This window comes from Orcinus orca, chromosome 6, assembly GCF_937001465.1.
Source record: "Orcinus orca chromosome 6, mOrcOrc1.1, whole genome shotgun sequence".
NCBI lineage: Eukaryota > Metazoa > Chordata > Mammalia > Artiodactyla > Delphinidae > Orcinus > Orcinus orca.
In genome coordinates this window covers 30,264,635-30,275,334 of record NC_064564.1, presented here as the reverse complement: position 1 = coordinate 30,275,334, position 10,700 = coordinate 30,264,635, and the positions used below count along the sequence as shown (strand labels likewise).

Below are 10,700 nucleotides of genomic sequence, written 5' to 3'. Positions count from 1 at the left end.
GAGGTGGAGGGACAGGGAGAGGGAAAGAGGTAGAGGGAGGGCGTGCGGAACAGGGAAACAGGGACAGGGAGAGAGGAAGGGAGAGAAGGACAGGGAAGAGGGACGGGGGAGGCGGGAAGACGGAGGGGGGAGGTGGGAGAGAGACGGGGGAGAGGGAGGGGGTAGAGGGAGGGGGAGGGTAGAGGGAGAGGGATGTGGGAGAGCGAGGGGGAGACGGAGGTGGAGAGGGAGTTGGGAGAGGGACGGGGAGAGGGACGGGGAGGGGGGAAGGGGGGGAGGGAGAGAGGGAAAGAGAGAGACGCAGAGGAAAGAGGGAGAGGGAAGGGGGGGGACAGAGGGAGAGAGGGAGGGGGAGAGGGACGAGAGGAAGCAGGGAGAAAAGAGAGAAAGAACACACCATGTACATTTCTGTCAAATGACACCGGGGATCCTTACACAACCAGGAGAAAATAACACAGCGAGGCTCTTTCTCAGCTGGAACTGGAACTGCAGATGGGGCCAAACACCACCAGGGTGGCCACACATGTCCAGCTGCCGCCGCAGCCCCCTGAGTCTGGTCACCAGGGCTCTGAGTGTTTGCTCCAGGGACCTGGGGTTCACCCTGTCACCCTGGAGGTCGGGCCTAGACAGCAGCGCCCCGGGCTGGACACATGGGGGGAAAAGCATCTCCACAGGACAGCTTGTGCGAGCCGATTCAGCTGCGAGATTCTAGAGGCCCGGGATCACCCTGTGGCCCATGAAACCCAGGAGCCAGGAGGGTCTTGCATCGAGATTCCTGTCCGTTGGACTGTAACGTTTGTGTAAGGAATCTTGGAAACAGTGGTAACAAGACTGAATTCGAACGAGCTTTAGGGTATTATGGACCACTCCGAAGTGTGTGGGTTGCTAAAAACCCTCCCGGCTTCGCTCTTGTTGAAAATGAAGATCCCCGAGGTGCAGCGGATGCTGTCTGAGAACTAGACGGGAGAACACTCTGTGGCTGCCGAGTAAGAGTGGACCTGTCCAATGGGGAAAGGAGAAGTCGACATCGTGACCGCCTCCTTCTTGGGGTCGTCGCCCTCGAGATGATTATCGGAGGAGGAGTCCTCCCCCTCACCACAGATGTCCAAGACGGAGAAGCTTCTCCCGCAGCCGGAGCAGGTCCCTTTAGTAGATGTAGGAGAAGAGAGAGATCACTGTCCCAGGAGAGAAATCGCAAGCCGTCCCGATCTTTCTCTAGGTCTCCTAGCCGATCCAGGTCAAATGAAAGGAAATAGCAGACCACTTTGCAAGAGGAGTGGTGCACAGGAAATAACTTCATTTGACAGGAGTATGTACAGAAAATTCAAGTTTCGTTTGAGACTTCCGAAGCTTGATGCACTTTTTAAATGTTTTAGCTGTTCACATTTGTTTGTCTCTTGGGCGGTGACACATAAACATGTCATTCTCTATGGTTTGAAATGGGTCATATGAGGCATGTAATATGAAGAATTGTTTCTTTACAATGTTCTCTTAAGCAAAATTGAATTTGCTTTGAATTTTTGGTCTTGCCTAGACTGATAATAAAACTCTAACTCCTGCCCACCTAAAGTGTGATGTTTATTATTATGGAAGCAACACTGGCAAACATTGAAAAGACTTTCTGTAGCTGGGATATGGTATGCAGCTGTAGTTAAGCAAGCAGTCTTTAAAAGGTGCTGTGAACACAAGCCAGCAGGTAGAAGTGAAAGCCGCACCCTTACCCTAGATTAGAGGTTTAAGAATTCCACTAGTCTTCACACTGGACAAGAGGTTGTCCAGTGAGTTTAGAATCTAAGAAGTTTCAAGGAAGTTAGTTTCCCTTTGAGTTAGGTCATAAGTCCCCTCTGTGATTGCCGTACATGAATACATAGCTCTTTGTAATGTTTTTTGGAAGTTGAGATGATCAAGATACCAATGTCTTGCCAGATGAAGAGTATATTGTAGAGCTGAACTTTGAGTTACTGTGCAGTTTTCTTTTTCATGCTGTCATTTGTAATATGTTTTGTGAGACTCCTTGGGATTAAAGTTTTGGTTCCAAAAGGAACAAAGAAAACAAAAAAAGGATCCACCTGCCAATGCAGGGGACACGGGTCCGAGCCCTGGTCCGGGAAGATCCCCTGTGCCGCAGATCAACTAAGCCCGTGGGCCACAACTATTGAGCCTGCGCTCTAGATCCTGGGAGCCACAACTACTGAGCCCCCATGCCACAACTACAGAAGCCCGCACAGCTAGAGCCCGTGCTCCGAAACAAAAGAAGCCACTGTAATGAGAAGCACGTGCCCGCAACAAAGAGGAGCCCCTGCTCGCCGCAACTAGAGAAAGCCCGTGTGCAGCAATGAAGACCCAACGCAGCAAAAAAAAAAGACGATACTGGCCAGGTGATCAAGGGTAAAATTGTTTGTCACAAGTCCCGTTGATGGGGTGTATCCTTGATGTGTGTATCCTTGATGGTGTGTATCCTTGATGATGTGACCTGAGGAGAATGACATTTTTATCTCTGTCTGGATCTTCTGCCCCAAACCCCGTAACTCCAGCCCAACCATAAGAAAAACATCAGAAAACCAACAGACAAACAAATTGAGGGACAAAATACCTGACCAGTCCTCCTCAAAACTTTCAAGGTATCAAGACCCAGGGACGTCTGAGAAATGTCACAGCCCAGAGGAGACTGGCACAGAAAAAGGATGTTAGGGGAAAGCTAGGGAAATTCTAGTAAAGTGTGGACTTTAGTTAATAATAACGTATCCATCTCGGTTCCTTAGTTGGATAAGCATGTCGTACTAACGTACTAAAGTACTAACGTGTTGGAAATAGGGGTACTGGGTCGGGGGTCCACAGCACTCTGCACACTCTGTACAGATCTTTGCAACTTTTTTGTAACTCTAAGCTATTCTAAAATTAAGCAACTACTAAACAGAGATAAGAATGTTATTTCCCTGATTTGAACATGCCTGAGTTTGTTTTCATGGTCACATTTGTGCTATCTGGATGTGTCTTGGAATCAGTAGCAAAGGAGAGTTGCCAGCCCCTGGGAAGATGCGGCTGGTTTGCAGGTGGCTTGCTCTGGAGCTGAAGACCACGGTGGGAAGTCTGCAGCCTCGGGCTGCACTTAGAACCATGGGAGGGGATGGGCCAGCTCAGTTAGGGATGGAACGTATAAATAAAACTCTTTTTCTTTTCCATTATGGCTTATCACAGGATATTGAATATAGTTCCCTGTGCTAGACAGTAGGACCTTGTAGCTTATCCATCCTATATTTAATAGATTGCGTCTGCTAACCCCAAACTCCCAATCCAACCCTCCCTCCCTCTTTCTCCCCCTTGGCAACCACAAGTCTGTTCTCTATGTCTGTGAGTCTGTTTTTGTTTCGTAGACAAGTTCATTTGTGTCGTATTTTGGATTTCACATATAAGAGAGATCATATATGTGTCTTTCTCTTCTGACTTACTTCACTTAGTATGATAATCTCTAGGTCCATCCACGACGTTGCGGCAAATAGCATTATTTCATTCTTTTTATGGCTGAATATATTCCATTGTATATATGTACCACATCTTCTTTATCCATTCATCCATGAGTGGACATTTAGGTAGCTTCCACATCTTGCCTATTATAAATAGTGATGCAATGAACATTGGGGTGCATGTATCTTTTCTTTCTTTCTTTCTTTTTCTTTCTTTCTTTCTTTCTTTCTTTCTTTCTTTCTTTCTTTCTTTTCTTTCTTTCTTTTTCTTTCTTTCTCTCTTTCTTTATTTTTTTGTCACACAGTATGTGGGATCTTAGTTCCCTGGCCAGAGATGGAACCCATGCTCCCTGCACCGGAAGCACAGAGTCTTAACCACTAGACCACCAGGGAAGTCCCAGGGGTGTATGTACATTTTTGAATTAGAGTTTTCTCCAGATCTATGCCCAGGAGTGGAATTGCGGGACCCTATGGCAGCTGTATCTGTTCTCTGCACGTCTCACATCAACCACCTGCACTCCAATCCTTGCTCTCAACGTCATGTTTGGGGAACACAACCTGCGACAGGGACCTTGACAAGAAGAAATGGCTCAGGGAAAAGCTACCTGCACAGGGAGGAGATAGAGGCCATCGACCCTGGGGTGCGGCGGGGAGAGTGGGCACGGTGATTTGTCATTTCATCCCTGATACTCAGCCCTCCTGGCTGCCCCACTCTAGGTCACCTCGGGATACAGAGGTGACCCGGTTAGAGTCCCAGCCTGTGCAGGAATCTAGGGGCACCAGCGGGTCTGAATAATATTAGTGCAGGGTCTCCCCCATGGCACTGGGGTTATTTGGGGCGGGTCATTCTCTGCTGGGGGCCCCTCCTGGGCACTGTGTGGGGTTCAGCAGCATCCCTGTCCCCACCCATTTGATTCCAGGGGCCCCTTCCCCCCCAGTTGTGACAACCACAGATTTTCCCCAGACATCACCGAAGAACTGGGTGAGGCGGAAGCAGGATGGCCCTGGGTGAGGACAGCTGTGTTGAAGCAAGCAGCCTGGCTTAGGGCAGGGTCCGCCCCAGTCCCGTCAGAGCCTGCATTTAGAACTGCCCCTTCGCTCTCCCACCTCCCATGCCCTGCAGTGGTCTCCGAGACATCATCCCCGTGTAACAAATCACACCTTCTCAGTTTACTGTCCCTAGCACCTAGAAGAGTGTCTGCTATGTAGTAGATGCTTCCTAAATACTTGCTGAATAAAGGAGTTGAATAAAGGGATGAGTGGATGAATGAATGAAGGTTACCATGGAAGGAGGGGGGAGATTCCCTTTCTGGCTCTCGGGGGTTGGGATATCAAGTGAAAGATCCATCCTAAATAGGCTGACCAGCCTTCCGGGGTTCCCCGGAAATGAGGGTTTCCCCACAGTTCCAGCGCTCAAACCTGAGCGGTCCTGGGTAAACTGGGGGCGGGTGTTGGTCACCCTGTGTAAACACAGTAACAATTGCAACTGCAATAGCAATGGCCGAGGACCTCTACGGTCTTATTGACCAGGCCCAGTTCTTTACCTGGCGGGGAAGGGTGGGCCGGGATTGGAATTCCGGTGATGCAGGGTGGGCGGGTGAGGGCACACCCCGAGCTTGTGTAGGGGAGTCCAGGAAGGTTCTGGAGGAAGTGACAGTGACACAGGAGGGAGGGAGGAGTCTAAGAAGAACATCCCACATGACAACGTGTGCCAATGGCCCTGGGCCCAAGGTCACACCTGACCAGGGCTTGCTTTTTTTCTTTTTTTCTAATTTACTTTTTCCCACATGGATATGCAATTGTCCTAATGCCATTTATTGAAAACTCCTTAATTTCCCCACTTTCTGTCATATCAAGTTCTCATCTGTTTCTGGACCTTTATTCTCTACCATAGAGCTATACGTCCCATCCTTGCACCACTAGGGCTGTTTCATCACTATAACTTTATTTTTTATTCATTTATTTCTTTGGCCGTCCCGGGCGGCATGTGGGATCTTATTTCCCTGACCAGGGATCGAACCCGCACCCCTTGCAGTGGAAGCTCAGAGTCTTAATCGCTGGACCTCCAGGGAAGTCCCCAGGGCTTGCTTTGACATCCATCGAATGGTGGCGGGTGGGCACGGGGAGCAGCTGTCTGTGAGCCATCCTGTGTAGAAATGCAGGGTGGAGGGCAGGACAGCTGGAGCGGGAGGGGAAGAGGCGGAGGAGGGAGGGAGGGATGGCGGGCGGGCGAGAGACAGACAGAGTTTCCGGAGACACTAGCTCTGGCCGTGTCCTAGGGCATGAAAGCTGAAAATAGCTCCTAGTGCCGGGAGCCTTGGAGCCGGAGCCTGGGAGCCAGGGTGACTGGCTCTCCTCCCTGGTGTGTGTGTGTGGGGGGGGGGGGGTGGGCTCCGGACTGCTCAGGCTGGGAATGGGGTGCACGGAGCAGGGACGGAGCAGGGACGCTTCTCTCTGGGACCTCGCGGGCCATCCTTAGCTCACAAAGTTGAGCCACTCCTGGCCCTACGAGTGGGGGGCTTATCCTCCCTGTCCCCTGGATCACACCCCCTCACACACAACTTCCTCTTGTGTGCTCCCAGCAACCAAGAGAATCTGTTTTTAAAAGATTTGGGGGAGGGGGGGTAAACATACAAACAAGAGCAGAATGGATACTTTTTCAGAATGGGAATGGCTCTGTGTAACCCCATCCCCAAGGTAACCAGAGTCCTGACCTCTAACACCCTTGACGAGTCAGCCTTGGTCTGGGCTTGCAGAGCCACGGAAGCCTCCTCATCCCCTCCTTCAGACCCCGTCTCTCCCTCGGCGTCTTTGTGAGAGGCACCCGGGGAAGTGGGACTGCTAGGCTGTACTGCTGCTAGAACTCCACCTGGGCTCCACCAGGCTCCAGCCCCCCGCCCTGTGCACCTCTCTGACCCTGAGGCACCTCAACTGGTAGGAGCGGCATCACCTTCCCTCCCGGGACTTGTGACACTTAAGGGAGACACAGAAAGGACAAGCGTTTGGCTCCCTGGCTGGCAAAGAGCAGGTGCTCAATTGTCATAAGTGTCCGTATCAGTGAGGGTTCTCCAGACAAACAGAATCCATAGGCTGTGTGTGTATACACACACACACGTACACATGTACACGCATACAAAAATATACAGCTGTGTATATATGCAGTACGCATACAGACATATACACATATAGTATATGCAATACGCAAATACATATATACACACATATATATAATGCATAGTTTGTATATATACAGTATGTCTACACACATATACACATAATATATACAATAGACACATACATATACACTATACATACACACATATGAAATGCATAGTTTGTATACATATACAGTATGTACACATTCGTATAAGATATGCAATATACACACCTAGGTTCGTCTATATCATACATATATACACACATACAGATATTTAGGTGTGTATATATACAGTATACATACATACACATAATATATGCAATACATACACGTACATACATATAGACACACATATACACCTACATATAGAAGCATGTACAATAAAAATATATATGTACTGCATCTATAAATTCGTCGTATATATACATACACATATCATATATAGGATACATACACATACATATATACCATGTATACACACACACCTATATGTAAATATGTGCATGTACATACACATATAAGTACACACGCAAGTGTGTATATAGAGAGAGTACCTACATATATACATATAATACCTATACACATACAGGTATACAACATATATACACACCTATATATCAATATACACTGTATACATACATACATACAGTGTACATATACTGTACATATACACACCCATATATCAATACATGGGTGTGTGTATATATACAGCATGTTCACCTTCATAATATGTATACTGTATATATACACATACATACATGTATACAATATATACACACAAATATATAGGCTTGTATGTATACTGTATATAGTACTTACACATAGACTACAAACGCATGCACATATAAACATATGTGTTTACATATATATATAATATCTATACACACATATACAAATTAATAGGCTTGTATATATTCAATATTTTTACATATATAGTTTCGTTTTAAGGAGTTGACTCTTGTGACCGTGAGGCAGGCAAGTCAGGGCAGGACTCTGGGCTGGAGACACAGGGAAGAGCTGATGTGCCAAGTCCATTGGAGGAACACTTCCCTCTTTCTAGGGCACCTCATTTTTCTCTCCAGTCCTTCAACCGATGGACGAGGCCCACCCACGCCGCGGCATTGCCAATCTCCTTTACGCAAAGTGGACCAATTTCAGTGTTAATCTCTTCTGAAAAATACCTTCCTGGCCACATCTGGAATAATGTTTGTGGTTGCCGGGGCCCCACACAGTGCGCACATGAGATTAACCATCCCCGTGGCGATGATGACACTTTATTTTCTCCCTTGACCATTGTCACTACTATTCCAATTAAAATGGCAGTGCTATGAGGGCAGGGCATTTCCTTTTTGGCCAGTACTGAGCGTCCGCGGTCTGGTGCCTAGCATAGGCTAAATACACGGCATTTTTGTGAACGGAAGCTGGGATTCCAGCTGTCATATTTAATAGGAATTATAGTCTTATTAGTGTGTGTGTGTGTGTGTGTGTGTGTGTGTGTGTGTGTGTGTGTGTGTGTGTGTGTGTGTGTGTGTGTGTGTGTGTGTGTGTGTGTGTGTGTGTGTGTGTGTGTGTGTGTCACGGTATGTCGAGGTCAGGAGTCGAACCCGCCACCACTGGCCCTGAGAGGTTTGGCCGGATCCCAACTTCGGGCCGGTGGGTGTGGCCAGGGGCAGCCGATGACGTGCGTGGGAGCGTGCGTGCGTGGGAGCGTGCGTGCGTGGGAGCGTGCGAGCGTGGGAGCGTGCGTGCGTGGGAGCGTGCGTGCCTGGGAGCGTGCGAGTCGACGAGGCGGGCCGCGCGCGCCGGGAGTGTTTCAGTCCGGCCCCCGGCTCAGTGTGCTCGCCTCACGCCGGCCCGAGTTCGCAGCAGCGCTGGGGGCCCCGGGCCTGTGACCACAAAGAGGGAGCCGGGGCCCGGACGGGAGCGCGGCGGCGGCAGCTGAGGCCCAGGCCAGGCCCCGGCCCTTCAGCCGCCCGCCTGCCCGTCTGCCCCGCCCCCGCCGGCGGCGCCGCGCCCCTCCCCCAAGCGCCAGACTAGCGCGGTGCGGGGACCGCGCGCGAAGACATGGGGGAGAAGCTGGAGCTGAGGCTGGAGTCGCTCTTGGGGACCGAGCCCGCCGTCTGCCCGTGGCCGCTGCCGGTCTACGTAAGTACCGCCCGTCCCCTCCTCCCGGACCCCCGCCCCTCTTTCCCCACGGCGCGCGCTGAGCCCACCGAGAAACGGAGCGACTCGAGTCGCCAGACCCTCTTTGGAGCCCCCCTTCCCGCCCCGCCGTGGTTCTCCGCGGCAGTTTCCAGCCCCCGCGCGCAGGGTGGGCAGAGGGGAGCCGGCGCCGGCCGGGGGCGTCGACTCGGCCGCGGGGACCCCGAGCTTCTGCGGTGCGCCCGAGCCGGTCTGCGGTTGGCTCTGCAGGGCTGGGGACCCTGGTCCCCCCAGGCCTGGACTGCCGGCGGGCTTGCCCTTCTGTACTTTAGGATCTGACATGTAGGGTTTCTTTTTCCTGGTAGTTTATTCTTAGCGCTGTCAACGTGCTCAGTTTTTTTGTTATTTTTCAGGGCACCCTTTTCTCCCTCACTCCAGTTTTATTGTGTTTCTGTTTTGTTTTGTTTTAGTTAGGCATTTTGTCCCTCTGATCTTGAGTGGGTGGGCTGGCAGGACACTTGGAGAGGAGGCGTTCTGTTCCCTGATCTTGAGTGGCCTTTGGAAAATGACAGGCCAGACGGAAATGTACACAGGCGTCGGGTGATTCCAGAAATGCAGGGTGTCGGGCTAGGTGGGCGCCCGGCCTCTCGTCCCCCGTGGCGGCGTGGTGCGCGTGTTCCTTGTGTCAGGGTTTACGCTTGGGCCCCGCAGCCCACCTTCCGGAGGGAAAGCGCAGCGGGCGCCTTGGGCCGGCGCCTTTGGGGCACCCTTTCGTGCACTCGGCTTGCTGGGGACCGTCCTCCAGGCGACCCGGCCCTCGCGCGGGCTCCGTGTGTGTCAGTTTGTGGAAAGTGTGTCGCGGCCGGGGTCGGGGTCGGGACGCTGGGACCGCCTGGGAGCCGATGTTGACTCCCGGGCCCCGGTTCTCCGCAGTTATCTGAGGCCCGAGGGTTTCCAGCCCACCACCGCGCACTGGCGCTTTCTATTTTTGCCCTTCCTGTGCCCGGAGGCGCGGCTGAGCCTGGGCTCTGGCTTTTCCGGTTGGGTAACTCCGGGTGGCCCTTGTGGGCGGCCTGAGCAGTGGGCAGGGCGGGGAGACATCCCAGGGGAGGGAAACTGAAAGTGGGGAGAACCTTCAGAAGTCCAGCTGATCCACTTGCCTCGCCTTCCCGCCCCTCTTACTGCACTTGTCATGCACGGGTTGGCTGGCCGGCGCATTTTTCAAAATGTAATCATGTGTTTATCCTTAGTAGCCGTGAAGCATAGTTCACTTGTAGTGCACAGTTGTAGGAGTTTTGACAGATGATCGCCGTCAGGCGGCAGAGCAATCCTGTCATGCCATTTGCTGCCCTTTGGCGCCAGCATGCCTCTAGCTTCTTGGCCGCTAATCTCCTGTCTGTCCCTAAGGTTTTGGCTTTTCCAGAAAGCCAGATTAACGGAACAACAGCATGTAGCTTTTTGATTCTGGCTGCTTTGGCTCAGCAAAACCTATGCGAGATTCATCCCGGGTTTGTTTTTTGTTGTTGTTGTTGTTTTAAACATTGATTTAGTTAGTTATTTACTTGGCTGTGCCGGGTCTTAGTTGCGGCACATGGGATCTTCATTGGCGCATGCAGTATGTTTTCGTTGCAGCGTGCGGGATCTAGTTCCCCGAGCAGGGATGGACGCCGGGCCCCCTGCATTGGGAGCGCGGAGTCTTAGCCACTGGACCACCAGGGAAGTCCGTCATCCCTGTTGTTGCGGGTATGAGAAGCCACTCCTTTTTCTGGCTGTGTTGTATTCCATGTTCCGTTTGTCCATTCGCCTGCGGGTGGCAGGACTTGTGGGATGTTTCCAGTTTTGAGGGGATCAGGAATAAAGCTGCTGTAAACATCCCAGGGCAGGTTTCCATGTGAACTCGGGTTTTTACCTCACTTGAGAAAATACTCAGGAGTGGG

The 10,700-nt window shown here is 51.3% G+C and overlaps 1 pseudogene; it reads left to right on the top strand.

Annotated features, from left to right (window-relative positions):
• Positions 1–492: 492 nt before the first annotated feature.
• LOC125964811 (serine/arginine-rich splicing factor 3-like) lies at positions 493–1,558 on the top strand (annotated as a pseudogene).
• Positions 1,559–10,700: the final 9,142 nt, after the last annotated feature.